Here is a 20,165-nt window from a genome sequence, read left to right as displayed (position 1 = left end):
TTGCGCCACTGCACTTCAGCCTGGGCGATACAGCGACAGTCAGTCTCAAAAACAAACAAATGGCCGGGTGCGGTGGCTCACACCTGTAATCCCAGCACTTTGGGAGGCTGAGGCAGGTGGATCACCTGAGGTTGGGAGTTCGAGACTAGCCTGACCAACATGGAGAAACCCCGTCTCTACTAAAAAATACAAAATTAGCCAGGCGTGGTGGTGCATGCCTGTAATCCCAGCTACTTGGGAGGCTGAGGCGGGAGAATCGCTTGAACCCAGGAGGCAGAGGTTGCAGCGAGCTGAGATTGTGCCATTGCATTCCAGCCTGGGCAAAAGGAGCGAAACTCCATCTCAAACAAACAAACAAACAAACAAATAATTCAGACCTTGGTCTGGCAAAGGAGGCAGCCACCATCACTAGTGTTTGACAAAGACTCAGAGGCAGAGGCAGTCAGGGGGAGCAGAAAAGCGTCATAGTGAAATAAAAAGCGATGGCCTCAGGTATGTGTGTCCTCTGATTGGAAGTTGTTGGCATGGAGAGGCTAACTAGAAGCAGGACTTCTTATGTGAGGGCTTTGAGGAATATCTTTTTCTCTGCTTGGTCCTGAGTTTGGAGCAAAAATAGGGAAATTGGCCGTCGCTGACCAACTCTGACCGTTCTGGGCCAATTGCTGCAAAGGTTGTGGTTTGGCTTCCCCAGTGATTGCTGCAGAAGTTGTTGGTGAGAATTCTGTTGTCATGTATGCTTTGGCCATTGTCTGTTTGTATATTGAGTCTCTTCCACCTGAAGGCCTAGGATGAAATATGTATTTCCCTGTATCCTCCATTGCATTCTCATTTTTACCACCACAAAACCATATCCCTTCTCTGATTAGTGAAGTTGAGAATCTCTTCATATATTTTTCAGCCATTTAGAGTTTGTCTTCTGTGAATTGCTGATTAATATCTTTTATTTATTTATTTATTTATTTTGAGATGGAGTCTTATGCTGTTGCCCAGGCTGGAGTGCAGTGGCACGACCTTGGCTCACCACAGCCTCCGCCTCCTGGCGGGTTCACACAATTCTACTGCCTCAGCCTCCCTAGTAGCTGGGATTACAGGCGCCAGCCACCATACCCAGCTGATTTTTTTTTTTGTTTTTTCTTTGAGACAGAGTCTGGCTCTGTTGCCCAGGCTGGAGTGTAGTGGCACGATCTCGGCTCACTGCAACCTCCGCCTCCCGGGTTCAAGCGATCCTCCTGCCTCAGCCCCGCTAGTAGCTGGGATTACAGGCATGTGCCACCATGCCTGGATAATTTTTGTATTTTTAGTAGGGACGGGGTTTCGCCATGTTGGCCAGGCTGGTCTCAAACTCCTGACCTTAGGTGATCTGCCTGCTTCGGCCTCCCAAAGTGCTGGGATTACAGGCGTGAGCCACCGTGTGCAGCGCGAAAATTTTTGTATTTTTAGTAAAGATGGTGTTTCTCCATGTTGACCAGGCTGGTCTCAAACTCGACCTCAGGTGATCCACCCGCCTCGGTCTCCCAACGTGCTGGAATTATAGGCATGAGCCACCATCAGTGTTCTTTCATCAATTTCAAAAACAAACAAACACCTCTTTTCTTTTTATTGCTAGTTTGCAGAAGTTCCTCATATATCTGGTTAGTAATCCCATTTTTTTTATTGTTTTTATTTTATTTTTCTTTTTTCTGAGACGAGTCTCGCTCTGTTGCCCAGGCTGGGATGCAGTGGTGGGATCTCGGTTCACTGCAGCCTCTGCCTCCTCGGTTCAAGCAACTCTCCTGCCTCAGCCTCCTGAGTAGCTGGGATTACAGGTGTGTGTCATCACGCCCAGCTAATTTTTGTATTTTTAGTAGCAATTCACCATGTTAGCCAGGCTGGTCTTGAACTCCTGACCTTGTGATCCACCAATCTTGGCCTCCCAAAGTGCTGGGATTAGAGGCGTGAGCCACTGAGCCCGGTCAATGATCTTTTTTTTGAGACGGAGTCTCACTCTGTTGCCAGGCGGGAGTGCAATGGCGCGATCTGGGCTCACTGCAACCTCCGCCTCCCGGGTTCAAGCAATTCTCCTGCCTCAGCCTCCCGAGTAGCTGGGACTACAGGCACGTGCCACCATGCCCGGCTCATTTTTTGTATTTTTAGTAGAGACGGGGTTTCACCATGTTGGTCAGGATGGTCTCGAACTCCAGACCTCGTGATCCACCCACCTCATTCTCCCAAAGTGCTGGGATTACAGGTGTGAGCCACTGCGCCAGGGCCCGGTCAGTGATCTTAAATTTCAAATGGTTCATCTGTGTTTTTCAAACTTACGTTATTTGTATTTTCGTGTATTGCCTTCAGGTGTTTTTTAAAAAATTTTATTTTTAATTGTGCTTGCAATCACATAAGATTTAACTTGACATCTTAAACATTTTTTTTTTTTTTTGAGACGGAGTCTTGCTCTGTCGCCCAGGCTGGAGTGCAGTGGTGCTATCTTGGCTCACTGCAAGCTCCGCTTCCCAGATTCACGCCATTCTCTTGCTTCAGCCTCCCGAGTAGCTGGGACTACAGGCGCCCGCCACCACACCCAGCTAATTTTTTGTATTTTTAGTAGAGATGGGGTTTCACCATGTTAGCCAGGATGGTTTCAATCTCCTGACCTCATGATCCACCCGCCTCGGCCTCCCAAAGTGCTGGGATTACAAGCGTGAGCCACTGTGCCTGGTCGACACCTTAAACATTTTAAGTGTACGGTTCAGTAGTGTGCTAAGTATATTCATATTATTGTGCAACAAATCTCTACAACTTTTTCATCTTGCAAAACTGAAACTCTATGCCCATTAAACACTAATTCCTCCTTCCCCCTACTTCTAGCAATCACCTTTTTACTTTCTGTTTCTATGATTTTTCTTTTTTTTTTTTTTAGGGACAGAGTTTCACTCCATCTCCTAGACTGGAGTACAGTGGCATGATCTCAGCTTACCGCAACCTCCGTCTCCTGGGTTCAAGCGACTCTCCTGCCTCAGCCTCCTGAGTAGCAGGGAATTACAGCCTCGTGCCATTACTGCCCAGCTAATTTTTGTATTTTTAGTAGAGATGGGGTTTCACCATGTTGGCCAGGCTGGTCTTGAACTCCTGACCTCAAATGATCTGCCCGCCTCGGCCTCCCAAAGTGCTGGGATTACAGGCATGAGCCACCATACCCAGCCTGTTTCTGTGATTTTTTTAACTATTCCAGATACCTCATGTGAATGGACGGATACAGTATTTGTCCTTGTGTGACTGGCTTATTTCACTCAGTGTGACGTCCTCGAGGTTCAGCCATGTTGTAGCATGTGAAAGAATCTTCTTTTAAAAAGGCTGCATAATATTCCTTTGTATGTTTATACCACATCTTCATGTACTCACCTTTAGATGGACGTTTTTGTGGTTTTCACCTCTTGGATATTTTGAGTAATGCTGTAATGAACATGGATGTGTAAATATCTTTTTGAATTCTTGCCCCAAAATGGAATTGCTGGATCATATGGTTTTGTTTTGTTTGTTTATTTTTTGAGACAGAATTTCACTCTTGTTGCCCAGACTGGAGTGCAATGGCATGATCTCAGCTGACTGCAACCTCCGCCTCCCAGGTTCAAGCAATTCTCCTGCCTCAGCCTCCTGAGTAGCTGGGATTACAGGTGTGTGCCACCACGCCCAGCTAATTTTTTTGTATTTTTAGTAGAGACGGGGTTTCACCATGTTGGTCAGGCTGGTCTTGAACTCCTGACCTCAGGCGATCCATCTGCCTCAGCCTCCCAAAGTGCTGGGATTATAGACATGAACCACCCTGCCCAGACCAGATCATATAGTAATTCTACTTTTAAGTTTTTTTTTTTTTAAACAGCGTATTGTTTTGTCACCAAGGCTGCTATGTAGTAGCATGATCACAGCTCACTGCAGCCTTGGCCTCCTGGGCTCAAGTGATCCTCCAACCTCAGCTTCCCAAGGTACTGGGATTTCAGACATGGGTCACTGCATCCAGCCTATTTTTAGTTTTTTGAGGAACCTCCTTACGGTTTTTTACAGCAGCCACACCATTTTACATCCCCATCTACTACCAGATTTGTAAAGAAATAGAAACATCCTAGGGACTTAGAAGCTCCCAGCCCACGTGTCTTTGTCTTTTTTTTTTTTTTTCTTGAGATGGAATCTGGCTCTGTCACCCAGGCTAGAGTGCAATGGCACAATCTTGGCTGACTGCAACTTCCGCCTCCCAGGTTCAAGGGATACTTCTGCCCCAGCCTCCCCAGTAACTGGGACTACAGGTGCACGCCATACTGCCCGGCTAACTTTTGTATTTTTAGTAGAGATGGGATTTCACCATGTTGGCCAGGCTGGTCTCGAACTCCTGACCTCAAGTGATCCACCTGCCTTGGCCTCCCAAAGTGCTAGGATTACAGGCGTGGGCCACTGACTACACCCGGCCGTGTCCCAGGCAGCATAGGAAGAGAGTTAGAGGGTACCTGTAGATCACCAAATTCTTGCAACCACCTCGCCTGGCCTGAAAGGAGACTTCTTAAGGGAGGTGATAACTGAATCAAGTCCTGAAGGATCCTAGGACTTAGCTCAACAAGGGCAGGAAAAAGGGCTTCCAGATAGAATAGCCTGCCGGGTGTGGTGGCTCACACCCGTAACCCCAGCACTTTGGGAGGCCAAGGTGAGCGGATCACGAAGTCAGGAGTTAAAGAACTGCATGACCAACATGGTGAAACCCCATCTCTACTAAAAATACAAAAATTGGTCGGGCATGGTGGCGAGCGCCTGTAGTCCCAGCTACCTGGCAGGCTGAGGCAGGAGAACTGCTTGAACCCAGGAGGCAGAGGTTGCAGTAAGCTGAGATCACACCACTGCACTCCAGCCTGGGCGACAGAGTGAGACTCTGTCTCAAAAAAAAAAAAAAAAAGAAAGAAAGAGAAAGAATAGCCTGAAAAAACCTAGAGGAGAGAGGAGGACTTGTTTTTTGAGATGGAGTTTCACTCTTTCACCCAGGCTGAAGTGGCACGATCTTGGCTCACTGCAAACTACGCACTCCCCGCCTCCCCTTGGGTTCAAGCAATTCTCCTGCCTCAGCCTCCTGAGTAGCTGGGATTACAGGCATGCGCCACTACACCTGGTTAATTTTTGTATTTTTAGTAGAGAGGGGGTTTCATCATGTTGGCCAGGCTGGTCTCAAACTCCTGACCTCAGGGGATCCATCTGCCTCAGCCTTCCAAAGTGCTAGGATTACAGGCATGAGCCACCGTGCCCAGCTGGAGAGAGGACTTGACTCATGCAGAGAATTATTTCTCCTTTAGTATGGCTGGGGCTTAGAGATATTTAAAAATCCATATTTTTTACTTCTCTATTATTAGCTTTTAAATGACAGTATGCAGACATTTAAGCTTTCTGTATGGTAGTATAAAAACAGGGCAGCAAAACTCCAGGCTGTTAGGGATTGTGACATCTATCTCTCTTTTCACTGCAACAATGGAGGATGTGAACTCAATACCGGTGGCCCAAATATTTTTATGCCAAGAAAGACTTTCCTTGACTTGATAGATGGTCTTAGTGGGAAAACCAGACATTAAAGAATGTTAAGGCTTCTGAGTTATATGAAAGGGACAATACTGTGTTCTCTGAACACCTGAGAAAGAGGACTGAGGAGCCTCACACTTCAGATGAGACATTGAAGAAGTCTAGAGATGTTATTATACAACAGCCTCACCCAAGTCTATAAACAAATAGGGATATTTCAATTATTTGCTTAACTTGCATAAGAATATGAAAAGTAGGCCGGGCATGGTGGCTTGCGCGCATAGTCCCAGCACTTTGGGAGGCCGATCCCCTGAGGTCGGGAGTTTAAGACAAGCCTGACCAACATGGAGAAAGCCTGTCTCTACTAAAAATACAAAATTAGCCGGGTGTGGTGGTGCATGCCTGTAATCCCAGCTACTTGGGAAGCTGAGGCAGGAGAATCACTTGAAACCCAGAGGTGGAGGTGGCAGTGAGTCAAGATCGTGCCACTGCACTCCAGCCTGGACGACAGAGCGAGACTCCATCTCAAATAATAATAACAAGCAATTAAAGCTGCTAAAAGTCAATTATTTATTTATTTATGTTTTGAGATAGAGTCTCGCTCTGTTGTCCAGGCTTGAATGCAATGGTGCGATCTTGACTCATTGCAACCTTCACCTCCTGGGTTCAAGCAATTCTTGTGCCTCAGCCTCCCTAGTAGCTGGGATCACAGGCGCTGGATAATTTTTTTTGTATTTTTAGTAGAGATGGGGTTTTGCCATGTTGGCCAAGCAGGTCTCGAACTCCTGACCTCAGGTGATCCGTCCAACTTGGCCTCCCAAAGTGTTGGGATTACAGGTGTGAGCCACTGTGCCCGGCCAATTTTTAAATTAAATCTTTCCTCTAAAATAACCATTGGACCTTGCAGTCATTTTGTTTCTAATCACCATATATACAAATGTAAATTTTTATGAATAAGAATTTCCTTTATTTAGTCCTATCCTCCTTCTCCACCCCACCCTTATGGTAGGACAGGCTAGCAAGACTGGAATTAATAGACCAAAGGGTCTGGTCATTTTATGGCTTGTGCTACGTATTATCCATATTACTTTCAAAAACAGAGTTAGTGATTTATACTGTCTCAACTGAGAGAGCTGGCTTTTCACCTCTCCCTGTCAACAAAGGGCATAATTTAAAACACATTTTAATGAAGAAAAAAATGGTACCTTGCGATGCTCAATGTTGACTTCTAGTGTGATGAGAACACCTCTGTTTGTATTACTTCCACCATACTGCACTCATCTAGCTATGCAAATTGGGCTTTTAATTTTGTATCTTTTTTTTTTTTTTTTTGAGGCAGAGTCTTGCTCTGTCGCCCAGGCTGGAGGGCAGTGGCATGATCTCGGCTCACTGCAAGCTCCACCTCCTGGGTTCATGCCATTCTCCTGCCTCAGCATCCCCAGCAGCTGGGACTACAGGCGCCTGCCACCACGCCCGGCTAATTTTTTTTTTGTATTTTTAGTAGAGATGGGGTTTCACGGTGTTAGCCAGGATGGTCTCAATCTCTTGATCTCGTGATCCGCCCGCCTTGGCCTCCCAAAGTGCTGGGATTACAGGTGTGAGCCACCGCACCCGGCCTTTTTTTTGAGAAGGAGTTTCACTCTTGTCCCCCAGGCTGCTGTGCAATGGCACAATCTCGGCTCACTGCAACCTCTGCCTCCTGGGTTCAAATGATTCTCCTGCCTCAGCCTCTTGAGTAGCTGGGATTACAGGCATGTACCACCACACCTGGCTAATTTTTATATTTTTAGTAGAGATGGGTTTCACCATGTTGGCCAGGCTGGTCTCAAACTCCTGCCTTAAGTGATCTGCCCACCTTGGCCTCCCAAAGTGCTAGGATTACAGGCATGAGCCACGGCGCATGGCCGAATTTTGTATCCTTAAATGCGCTTTATGCTGGGCGTGGGGGCTCACGCTTATAATCCCAGCAGTTTGGGAGGCTGCAGCAGGAGGATTGCTTGAGCTCTGGAGTTTAAGACCAGCCTAGGCAATATAGTGAGACCCTGTCTCCACAATACATTACAAAATCTGGCCAGGTGTGGTGGTGTGCGCCTGTAGTCCTAGCTACTTGAGAGGCTGAGGTAGGAGGATTGTATGAGCCCAGGAGGTCGAGGCTGCAGTGAGCTGTGATCACACCACTCCACTCCAGTCTGGGTGATGAAGTACACCCTGTCTCAAAAACATAAAAATAAGGCCAGGCGTGGTGGCTTACGCCTGTAATCCCAACACTTTGGGAGACCGAGGCAGGCAGATCACCTGATGTTGGGAGTTTGAGATCAGCCTGGCTAACATGGTGAAACCCCATCTCTACTAAATATACAAAATTAGCTGGGCATGGTGACGCACACTTGTTATCCCAGCTACTCAGGCTGAGGCAGGAGAATCGCTTGAATCTGGGAGGCGGAGGTTGCAGTGAGCCGGGATCATGCCACTGCACTCCAGCCTGGGCAACAGAGTGAGACTCTGACTCCAAAAAAAATAAAAATTAAAAAAATGTGGTTTATCTTATTTTTTTACAGGGCTAAAGAACTGGGTCTATTTCACCCACCATATCTTTTATTCCCTCTAATTTCATGTTTTCAACTTTTTCTTTCATTGGCTTTAATTCATTTTTGATTCATTTGTGTGAAGTGTCCTTTATTATATCTGCTTGGGGTTTATTTTTTTTTTCCTTTTTTTTTTTTTGGAGACAGAGTCTCACTCTGTCGCCCAGGCTGGAGTACAGTTGCATGATCTCGGCTCACTGCAACCTCTGCCTCCCAGGTTCAAGCAATTCTCCTGCCTCAGCCTCCTGAGTAGCTGGGATTACAGGCACCCACCACCATGCCCAGCTAATTTTTTTTTGTATTTTTAGTAGAGACAGGGGTTCACCATGTTGGTCAGGCTGGTCTCAAGCTCCTGACCTCAGGCAGTCCACTCGCCTCTGCCTCTCAAAGTGCTGGGATTACAGGCATGAGCCACTGTGCCCGGCCTCATTTATTTTTAAAAGTTACAAAAATGGAATTAAATGAGAAGACAGACATCAGACAAGATGATGATAGTTAAAATTTAAGGGGAAAAATAAGACTCCATGAAAAAGATACAAACCAGCCCTTTTTATCTTTAATTAAATAGAAAATACAAACTAATTCTTTTAACTTTTATTTATTTATTTATTTATTTTGAGACAGGGTCTGGCTCTGTCACCCAGGCTGGAGTGCAGTGGCGCGATCTTGGCTCACAACTACCTCCGCCTCCCCAGGCTTAAGCAATCCTCCCACCTCAGCCTCCCAAGTAGCTGAAACTACAGGTGTGCGCCATCACGCCCAGGTAATTTTTGTACTTGTTGTAGAGATGAGGTTTTGTCATGTTGCCCAGGCTGGTCTCGAACTCCTGGGTTCAAGGGATTCACTTGCCTTGGCCTCCCAAAGTGCTAGGATGAGCCACTGCGCCCGGCTACTTTTATTTACTTTTTGTTAGAGGTAAAAAGAGAATAAAGGTGGCCAGGCACGGTGGCTCACGCCTGTAATCCCAGCACTCTGGGAGGCCAACGTTGGGAGATTACTTGACCGCAGGAGTTTGAGACTTGCCTGGGCAACATAGTGAGACTCTGTCTCTATTTAGAAGAATAAATATAAAAGAGTAAGATAAAGAACTACCCGTAAATATGTATTAAGAGATTGTTATAGACTGAGTGTTTGTGTCCCCTCGAAATTCATATGCTGTAGCCCTAACCTCCAATGTGATGGTATTTGAAGGTGGGGCCTTTGAGAAGTACTTAGGTTTAGATCAGGCCATGATAGTGGACACCTTGCAGTGGATTAGTTTCCTTATAAGAGGAGGGACAGAGAGCTCTGTCTTTATGAGCACACACCAAAGAAAGGCCATGTGACCATACAGTGAGATGTCAGCTGTCTGCAAGCCAAGAAGAGGGCCCCACCAGAACCTCACCGTGTTGGCACCCTGATTTCAGACTTCCAGCCTCCAGAATGGTGAGAAAATAACAGCCTGTTGTTTAAGCCACCCAGTCTATGATACATTCTTAAAGCAGCCTGAGGTGACTAAGAGAGAAGTTTACTAGGAATGGGTATAGAAATTTTATTTAAATGTATTTTCTGGGTTTTTTTTTTTGAGACAGAGCCTCGCTCTGTCACCCAGGCTGGAGTGCAGTGGTGCAATCTCGGCTCACTGCAACCTCCGCCTCCCGGGTTCAAGCGATTCTCCTGCCTCAGCTTCCCGAGTAGCTGGGATTATAGGCACCTGCCACCATGCCCAGCTAATTTTTGTATTTTTGGTAGAGACGGGGTTTCACCATGCTGGCCAGGGTGGTCTCAAACTCCTGACCTCAGGCGATTCGCCCGCCTCGGCCTCCCAAAGTGCTGGGATTACAGGCGTGAGCCACCGCGCCCAGCCGTGAAATGTATTTTCTTTTTTTTGAGACAAAGTCTTGCACTGTCACCCAGGCTGGAGTGCAGTGGCGCGATCTCGGCTCACTGCAACCTCCATCTCCCAGGTTCAAGCAATTCTCCTGCCTCAGCCTCCCAAATAGCTGGGATTACAGGCGCCTGCCACCACACCTGGCTAATTTTTGTATGTATTTTGAGATGGAGTCTCGCTCTGTCACCCAGGCTGGAGTGCAGTGGCGTGATCTTGGGTCACTGCAACCTCTGCCTCCCGGGTTCAAGCGATTCTCCTGCCTCAGCGTCCTGAGTAGCTGGAACTATAGATGCACCCCACCACGCCCAGCTAATTTTTTGTATTTTTAGTAGAGTCAGGGTTTCACCGTGTTAGCCATGATGGATTTTTGTATTTTTAGTAGAGAGAGGGTTTCACCACATTGGACAGGCTGATCTCGAACTCGTGACCTCAAGTGATCTGCCCACCTCGGCCTCCCAAACTGCTGGGATTACAGGCGTGAGACACCACGCCTGGCCAAAAGGTATTTTCGTTGTTTTTTTTTTTTTTTTTTGGTTTTTTGAGACAAGGTCTCACTCTGTCACCAAGGCTGGAGTGTAGTGGTGTAATCTCGGCTCACTGCAATCTCTGCCTCTTGGGTTCAAGCGATTCTCGGGCCTCAGCCTCCCTAGTAGCTAGAATTACAGGCGCATCCCATCATGCCAGGCTAATTTTTGTATTTTTAGTAAAGATGAGGTTTCGCCATGTTGACCACGCTGGTCTTGAACTCCTGACCTCAAGTGATCCGCCCACCTTGGTCTCCCAAAGTGCTGAGATTACAGGTGTGAGCCATCACTCCCAGACTAAATGTATTTTCAACATTAATAAAGGTGAGTATATATATAGTTTCTCTTTTGACTTAATAATTATATTACAAAATTTCTTTCTTTTTTTTTGAGACGGAGTCTCACTCGGTCCTCCAGGCTGGAGTCCAGTGATGCGATCTTAGCTCATTGCAACCTCTGTCTCGGTTCGAGTGATTCTCCCGCCTCAGCCTCTCAAGTAGCTAGGATTACAGACATGCGCCACCACACTCAGCTAAGTTTTTTTTTTTTTTTTTTTTTAATGTAGAGACAGGGTTTCGCTATGTTGGCCAGACTGGTCTCAAACTCCTGACCTCAAGTGATCTGCCCGCCTTGGCCTCCCAAAGTGCCAGATTACAGGCGTGAGCCACTGCGTGTGGCCCAAAATTTCTTAATATAGCACCATCTTTGATTCTTCAATTTCTGGAATAAACTCCACTTGATCTTGTGTGTTATTCTTTTTTTTTTTTTTTTTTGAGACAGAGTTTCACTCTTGTTGCCCAGGCTAGCGTGCAATGGCACAATCTCTGCTCACTGCAACCTCTGCCTCCCAAGTAGCTGGGATTATAGGCGTGCACCACCACGCCCAGCTAATTTTTGTATTTTTAGTAGAGACAAGGTTTCACCATGTTGGCCAGGCTGGTATCAAACTCCTGACCTCAGGTGATCTGCCCAGCTTGGCCTCCCAAAGTGCTGGGATTACAGGTGTGAGCCACCATGCCCAGCCTGCTGGCACACATTCTAAAGAGAGCCAACTGGCACAACCTGAGGACTTCTGAGAGGACCAGAGCACCAGTGGCGTCCCCATCCACCTTCCCTCCCTTCTCCTCCAGGTTACCTAAGGGAACCCCAGAGGAATTCAAGGAGGATGGGGTGATTCTGAAGCTACGGTCCAGCATGGCATGCTATGGTCTTGAAGCCTATGAAATTCACTCTTCAACAAACTTGGCATCTATGTTAAGCATGTGAATGTAGAGAGTTATCAATCAACAATCGCCTTTAAGATTATTGTAATCCCCTAAGTACTTCGGCCCCAGGTAGCCACCCACTGCTGGATGTCAGAGGACATCCCGGTGCTCTTTCCTGCCTGCACCCCTAGTCTGGAATGCTTACCCCACGTCTCTGCTGAGTGAACTCCTTCCTATTCATGCTTCAAGACCCAGCTCAGTCCTGGCTCAGCTGACCCCTTGGTTCCTGTGTTTGTTCCCTGCTGGGCTGTGAGTGTTTTTATATTTTGTTTTTCTTATGTCCATTTAGATTTGAATATGAATGTTTTATTTTATTTTACTTATTTTTTATGTTTCTTTGAGACAGAGTCTTGCTCTGTTACCTAGGCTGGAGTGCAGTGGTACAATCTTGGCTCACTGCAACCTCCGCCTCCTGGGCTCGAGCAATTTTCATGCCTCAGCCTCCCAGTAGCTGGGACCACAGGCACCCACCACCATGCCCGACTAATTTTTTTTGTATTTTTAGTGATGGCCTCAAGCAATCCTCCCGCCTCAGCCTCCCAAAGTGTTGGGATTACAGGCGTGAGCCACCACAGCCAGCCTCGAATGTGAGTGGTTTTTGTTGTTGTTGTTGTTGTTTTTTGAGACAGAGTTTCGCTCTTGTTGCCTAGGCTGGAGTGCAGTGGCACAATCTCGGCTCACTACAACTTCCGCCTCCCAGGTTCAAGCGATTCTCCTGCCTCAGCCACCCGAGTAGCTAGGACTACAGGCATGTGCCACCACGCTCAGCTACTTTTGTTTTTTGTTTGTTTGTTTGTTTTAGTAGAGACGGGGTTTCACTTTGTTGGTTAGGCTGGTCTTGAACCCCTGACCTCAGGTGATCCGCCCACCTAGGCCCCCCAAAGTGTTGGGATTACAGGAGTGAACCACTGCGCCCGGCCTCGAATGTGAGTGCATTAAAACCCAGATCGGGTCTGATTGGGGTTGGCACCCAGGTGGCTCCATAATTGTTGCTGTCCTGAATTATTGCCCTCTTTGCTACTTGGACCGAGCCCCATCTTGGACCACCGACTTCCTCTGACTCCTGGTCAGGCTCCTGGGTGGCAAATCCTGGCCCCTGGTATGGTCCCGCCTGCCTCTCTGTCCCCTTGTCTACCTGACCAGACCTCTGAACTTCAAGGCCTGGATGCCCTGTCTCTCCTCCTGTGAGGCTCTGTCCTACCTCACGTTGGGACCTAGGGCACTCTGTTGTACAACTCCAGGGAGCACCATTGTGTCTTCTGTGAATGGCAGCTCCTGGAACACAGTGCGCCCTCAATAGGGCATGTCAGCTGTGGGCTCAGACATCCTTTGGGTCTGGCAGTGCTCCATTTCATGTGCCCTGTCACCCTCACCCCTCTTTTTCCATCCCACTTCTCCTAGCTGGACCAAGCTAGGCGTCATCTACAAGCCCAGTGTGCTGACCAGGGAATGTGTGGGGCTTGGGGCATGGGGACAATAAATAACATCACTTTTCTCATTTCCCAGGCAGGGAACCAATTGAAAGATAAGATACCATAGACAGACATCAACTTTATTCCTGACTAAAGCTCAAAAGAAGGGCGTGGCGTAGATTTACAGTGACCATCCTAACACTCACGCGCAGAGTCACATGGTCCCACACTGGGCTGGACCAGCCCTGCTAAGCCCACAAGAGGTGGGGAGAACAGCAGCCGCTTCCTCTTTGTGGGGACCAGGCCTGAGCTTCCCTCCGTTCCTGTCCCGGATCTGACCACTGGGATTGTGGGAGAGGGTGTCAAAGGACAGTTTTCTCCCATAGTTTTCCCTTCCAGGGAGAAGAGTGGAAATCCCCTCATCTCAAAGGCAACATGAGATTGGAGAATGTACTCTCAAATCCCCAAACAGCAGCAGAAAGGCCCCGCAGCCCTTTCCAGACCTCTCCCAAGCGTGGAAATGGACCAAGGGCTGGATGGGGCTCAGAGGGGAGGTCAGGCGGGACTCCCTCAAACAGCAGCTGGGGTTCCTCTGTTCCAGGCCCAGCTCTCACTGAAACAGGAGAGGGTGTGAAGGAATGGATTTGGAACTGTCAAGAACTCCTTCCTTAGTGGGCAGTGGAGGTAATGCGGGGTTCAGACCATCTGTGCCCTGGACAGAGGCCTCTTTCTTCCCCAGGAATGCTAAGCACATGGGCATCCTGATACCTCAACTCCTCCAGTCCCAAATACTCTGCCTGTTTGTCCCCTTTGTCCTGAGCCACCCAGTAGGACCTGCAGGTCAGGCACTGACTTCATGTCAGGTCCCCGAAGCAGTTTTGTTCTCTCAGCAGTGTCCACTGGCCTGCAGCCAGGCACCTCTCTCCCCCAGCCTGGGTCACTGGCAAGGGAGCAAGAAGAGTTCTGGGCTCACAGCAGGCAGTGGAGTGTAGTCACAGAGCCTGATCTGTCTTTAAATCCCAGATCCTTTGCTTACTAGGCTGTGTGGCCTTAGGTGAGTTACTTAATCTCTCCGTGCTTCAGTTTCTGCATATGTAAAACAGGGATAATATCTAGCTCACTGGGTTATGATGAGACGTAAGTAACTTCATACAAACCCCTTAGGACTGATGCCTGGGCATTTCTAAGTACTCAGTGAAGGCAAGCTGCTGTTTTTATGGGCCCAGGTCTAGGAAAAAAGAATCAAACAGCCAGGGGAAAGGGGATGCTCTCCACTGTATATTAAGTTCTATCATAGGGACCATTTTAGCTAAACACAGAAAAACAGAGGAGGGGGCTGGGTGTGGTGGCTCATGCCTGTAATCCCAGACCTTAGGAGGCTGGATTGCTTGAGCCTAGGAGTTCCAGACCAGCCTGGGCAATAAAGTGAGACCCCCATCTACAAAAGATACAAAATTTAGCTGGGTGTGGTGGCGCATGCCTGTAGTTCCAGCTACTAGGGGGCAGGGTGAGGTGGGAGGGTAACTTGAGCCTGGGAGGCAGAGGTTGCAGTGAGCTGAGATTGCGTCACTGGTCTCCAGCCTGGGTGACAGAGGGAGATCCTGTCGCAAAAAAAAAAAAAAAAAAAAAAAAAAAAGACAGAGGAGGAACAAGGAACAATTATCCCCCATTTTACAGATCAAAAGCTGAGTGAAGAAGTGGTCCAGCTGGAATTCAACACCTGAGATATCTGACTCCAGATACCAGCCCTTCCTTGCTTCCCACTAGCTGCCTAACCCAGAGAGGAGATTGGGAAAAGATAAACAAGTTACAGAATTCAAGAGTAGGTATCATCTGGGGTCTTCCTGAAGGAACAAGTGTTGCTCCAGAGAAGCCAGAAATTCTTATCTCTGCTTGGCTCTAACCACCTCTTTAGGCTTTATGACTGGAGTCCCTTTGGCCCCTTAACTCCACAAGGCTGACCCTGGTGATCAGCAGCTGAGATCTACATGATACGGTCCAGACACCAGAAGGAGACTGAATCTCTCTCCCAAATCTCAGCTCTAAAATTCCCAAAAGAGGGCCTCATGGGCCCAGGCAGTGTCTGGTGTCTGTCCTGCAATGGCCAGGAGCCAGGTTTTCTTGTAGGAGTGTGACAGCTCCTCCTACAGTCGGGGATCCTGGATGGGGCTGAGGAGAAGTTCCAAGGCAAGGAGGATTGGCATCTGCTCCATAAGTGCATTCTTCTCTTTGCACTTGATCTTTTGTCTACCTCATAGATCCTTCTTGTTCACACTTTCAGCCTGTCCTTTTTTTTTTTTTTTTTTTTTTTGAGACAGGGTCTCGCTCTGTCACCCAAGCTGGAGTGCAGTGGCATGAACTTGGGTCACTGCAGCCTCCATCTCCCAAGTTCAAGTGATTCTCCTGCCTCAGCCTCCCAGGTAGCTGGGATTACAGGCATGTGCCACCACACCTGGTTAATTTTTTTGTATTTTTAGTAGAGATAGGGTTTCACCATGTTGACCAGGCTGGTCTTCGACTCCTGACCTCCTCAGTGATCCACCCACCTAGGTCTCCCAAAGTGCTGGGATTACAGGCATGAGCCACTGTGCCCAGCGCTTTCAGCCTGTTTTGACCTCTGTTCATGCAAATTTTACCTTTCCCTTTATGCCTCACTCCACCTCACTCTCTTCTCCCGGATCGCACCCCACTGTGACTGCCTGAAATGCCACATGTTTCTTCATTCAGATTTCTCAGATAATTCAATGGTTCCACCCATCATTCCACACCAGGCCACTTCATAGACAATGACTCACTTAAGGACAGGCTGCCTCAGGGTGCACAGCCTGTATTCAGGAATCTGCTAGAGCAGCACATAGCTGTACCTTCTGCAAGGCTGTGGGCTGGATGACTCCACTGTGGGCGTGGAACATGGGCTGGTGTCATAAGGAGACATTCTTTATGCCTTAGGCATTGAAAGGATACTCCTTCCGAAAGGCCTTTCCCAGCATTTCCCCCTGAAATCCACTAACCATAGCATTTCACTGTTGACACTGCCGTGTGGTGCTAAGTGCAGTTGTCTAACTCCTACTGCCACAGGGATTCAAGTGTACAATGGCTTACACGTGTGAGAAGATTATTTCTTGTTCAGATATCAAATGCAGAATAAGCAGTCCATAGAGGAGATGACAGCTTTATGGTGTTGGGGACCTATGCTCCTTCTGACTTGCTGTTCTATCATCCCTTGGACGGTGGCCTCATCTCCTTGGATCAAGATGGATCACTACCACATTCCAGCCAGTGGGAAGGGGGAAATGCATTTCCTTTTCCTTTAAATGTGGGAGCCAGAGTTTGCACACCTCACTTCACTCACACCTTGCCAGTCAGAACGTAGTTACAGGGTCACATCAAGCTTGAAGGAGAGCTGGCAAATGAAGTCTATTTTGGGTGGCCATGTGCCCGGCTAAAAGTTGGGAATTCTATTAAAGAGGAAGAGGAAGAGAAGAATGCATATCCCACCATTCTGTCACCGTTTTTGACTGCTCTCCACTCACTATCCAGTCTGTCACATGCTGGCACATCCCATTCCTGATGCCTTGCCTATGGGGCTCTATTCTTCATCCCCACCAATACCACCATGCACTGGGCCCTTCCTGCTTTATACCCACTGTCTCATTAGAACATCCTAGCTGATCCCTTTGCTTTCAGTCACCTTCTGTGATCATTCTATTAATAAATAGCAAATCTGATCATATGCCCCTATTGTTTAGAAATCAATGGCTCCCCACTGCCCATAGCAGTAAGATTTTGAATCCTTTTTTTTTTTTTTTTTTTTTTTGAGACAGGGTCTCATTCTGTCACCTAGCCTGGAGTGTAGTGGTGAGATCACAGTCATCGCAGCCTTGACCTCCTGGGCTCAAGTGATCTCCCCACCTTAGCCTCCCAAGTAGCTGAGACTACAGGCACACATCACAACGCCTGGCTAGTTATTAATTTTTTTTTTTTTTTGGTAGAGATGGGGTGTCACTATGTTGCCCAGGCTGGGCTCAAGTGATCCTCCTGCTTCAGCCTTTCAAAGTGTTGGGATTACAGGTGTGAGCAACTGCATTCAGCTGAGTGCAGATTTTTGAATTCCTGAAGTTGTATGCAAATTTTGCCTTCTTTTTTTTTTTTTATTGCAAAAACTTTTTTTTTTTTTTTTTGAGATGGAGTCTCACTCGCTCTGTCACCCAGGCTGGAGTGCAGTGGCACAATCTTGGCTCACTGCAACCTCTGCCTACTGGGTTCAAGTGATTCTCATGCCTCAGCCTCCCGAGTAGCTGGGGATTATAGGCGTGCACCACCATGCCCTGCTAATTTTTGTATTTTTTAGTAGAGATGGGGGTTTCACCATGTTGACCAGACTGGTCTGGAACTCCTGACCTCAATGGATCAGCCCACCTTGGCCTCCCAAAGTGCTGAGATTACAGGCGTGCGCCACCGCGCCTGGCCATTTTACTTTTTCTTTCTTTTTTTTCTTTTAGAGATGGGGTCTCAATCTGTCACCCAGGCTGGAGTGCAGTGGTGCGAAAATAACTCACTGGACTCAAACAATCCTCCTGCTTTAGCCTCCTAAGTAACTAGGATTACAGACATATGTCACCATGCCTGTCTATTTTTTATTTAAAATTTTTTTTTGTAGAGATGAGGTCTTGCTATTTTGCCCAGGCTGGTCTTAAACTCCTGGCCTCAAGCAATCCTTTCGCCTTGGTCTCCCAAACTTTTTCTGTTGAGGCCTTTGCATTTTCAAAGGGGTCTGTTATTCCCCTCAAGTTACAGGCACAAGTCCAAATTCCAAGTATCCGTGTACGAGTGTGGTATGTTTCCTGACCTCCCTTTCACGTCTCCTGTTTAGTCACGTCTCCTGCGTAACTGAAACTAAAGTCATTTTGAAATTGTCTCCATTGCCCAACAGGTCACACTTTTTCTTTTTTTTCCTTTTTTTTTTTTTTCGTGATGGAGTCTCACTCTGTCGCCCAGGCTGGAGTACAGTGGCGTGATCTTGGCTCACTGCAACCTCCACCTCCCGCATTCAAGCGATTCTTGTGCCTCAGCCACCCGAATAGCTGGGATTACAGGCGTGAGCCAGCGTTCCCAGCCCAGGTCAGGTCATGCTCTTTCACATGCCACATCTTCCATCCACCTGCTGTTATATCTAAACTCCTAGGCATCGTTATGGCTTAGCTGAAAAGCCACCTCCTCTGGGAGGCTTCCTTGACTCCCTTTGTCCCAGTCAGTCTCCGCAGCTCGACTCAGGCCTCCAACACTTGTCACATTTCATAGTGGTCGTTAGCTTACATCTGCCCCCCACCAACAAACCATTAACTCTGGAGCCCAGGACTCTGAATGGACACTCCACAAATGTTTATTGAATAAATGTCACTCATGCTAAAAAAAACTGGAGTGCTGTTTCTAACATGTGAATCTGAGCATTGCTTCCTTTTTGCGGAGGAGCGGGGAATGGTGTCTGGCTGTAACCCAGGCTTGAGTGCAGTGGTGAGATACTGGCTCACTGCAGCCTCTGCCTCCCCAGTTGAAGCGATTCTCCTGCCTCAGCCTTCCAAGTAGCTGGGATTACAGGAACATGCCACCACACCCAGCTAATTTTTGTATTTTTAGTAGAGATGGGATTTCACCATGTTGTTCAGGCTGATCTCAAACTCCTGACCTCAAATGATCTACCCATCTTGGCCTCCCAAAGTGCTGGGATTACAAGCATGAGCCACTGTACCCAGCATAGGCACACTAACATTATTTGAATGGCCCAAATCAATGTTCTCTCTTGTTTTGGAGCTTTATTCTTGCTTCTTCCTCGGCCTGGAACGTTCTTCTGCTCCCTTTTGCCTGGCTAGCTCCTACGTATCCTTCAGATAGTTAAAATATCCCTCAGGAAGTCTTCCTGGATCCCCTCCCCACTTCTAGGTGAAGGGGGGACTAGGCTGAGGGCCCCATCTATGCACACCCCCAGCACCCTATGTTCGCCCAGTTGCAACGTGGCTCTCACTGCAAGGCGGTGGCTCATTTGTCTTCCTTCCCTGCTCACATGCAGTGCACTCTGTGCCTAACTCACCCGCTGGCGTAGCCCCAGCCTCAAGCACAGCACTTGGAAGGGAAGAGGTACCTGATAAATGTGTTAAATGTGGGTTAGAGGAATGGATTTCTCCATTTTAAATCTTGATTTCAATAGCTTTCTGTTGCCTTTGGAATAAAGCCTTACCACAGCTTTTACAGCACTTTCTGATGTGGTCTCCATGTAATTTTAGTCTCGTCTCTTAAAAATATACCCTTTGATTTCAGTGTCCCACTCAAACATGGTAGCCACACTGAACTGAATGAAGGCCCCCAAATGCCTGCTTTCCCTTCTTTCAGCCTCTGCAGTGAAACTGCCATTGCAAACTTGTAACAGACAGTGAAAGAGATCTGACCTAACCAACTTCGTCTTGCTTCTAACCTCCAAGCTGTCCTTGTTCATTCCTGGGCACAGGCTGAACTGACTTTGGGAGGAAGTTTATAGTTTAAAACAAAGACGATAACAGCCCTTTCCCAAAACAAACCTCCTTCTTGCCTGGGGACTAGACTGCCTTTGCAGGACAAGAAATTAGCCACAAGATTAGAAATTATGGTTTAGGAGTCATGCAGCTGGAGACTACCAGGTTCTGACCCTCCCTAAACTGCTCCTCAGATCAGTGCTTGAGACATTTTGCAGACCCTGCACTTGATGGATCGGCTGGCACCACCCAGATCAATAAACTGGCTCATCTGATCTTGCGGCCTCCACCCAGGAACTGACTCAGCGCAAGAAGACAGCTTCGACTCTCTATGAGTTCATCTCCAACCTGACCAATCAGCACTCCCGGCTCACTGGCTTCCCCCCATCCACCAAGTTGTCCTTAAAACTCTGCTCCCCGAATGCTTGGGGAGACTTATTTGAGTAATAATAAAACTCTGTTCTTCTGCACAGCCAG

General features: G+C 47.7%; 1 long non-coding RNA gene across 1 annotated transcript; it reads left to right on the top strand.

Moving 5' to 3' along the window:
• The first annotated feature begins 9,545 nt into the window (after positions 1-9,545).
• On the top strand, positions 9,546-20,154 carry LOC103784551 (uncharacterized). The gene is made up of 3 exons (XR_001338278.4): positions 9,546-13,866; positions 14,860-15,004; positions 19,883-20,154. It is a non-coding gene; the product is annotated as an uncharacterized LOC103784551 (long non-coding RNA).
• The last annotated feature ends 11 nt before the right edge of the window (positions 20,155-20,165 follow it).

The sequence above is a fragment of the Pan paniscus genome, chromosome 1 (genome assembly GCF_029289425.2).
Source record: "Pan paniscus chromosome 1, NHGRI_mPanPan1-v2.0_pri, whole genome shotgun sequence".
In the NCBI taxonomy this organism is placed as follows: domain Eukaryota; kingdom Metazoa; phylum Chordata; class Mammalia; order Primates; family Hominidae; genus Pan; species Pan paniscus.
The sequence above is the reverse complement of the archived record's forward strand: the minus strand, read 5'-3'. Positions and strand labels throughout refer to the sequence as shown.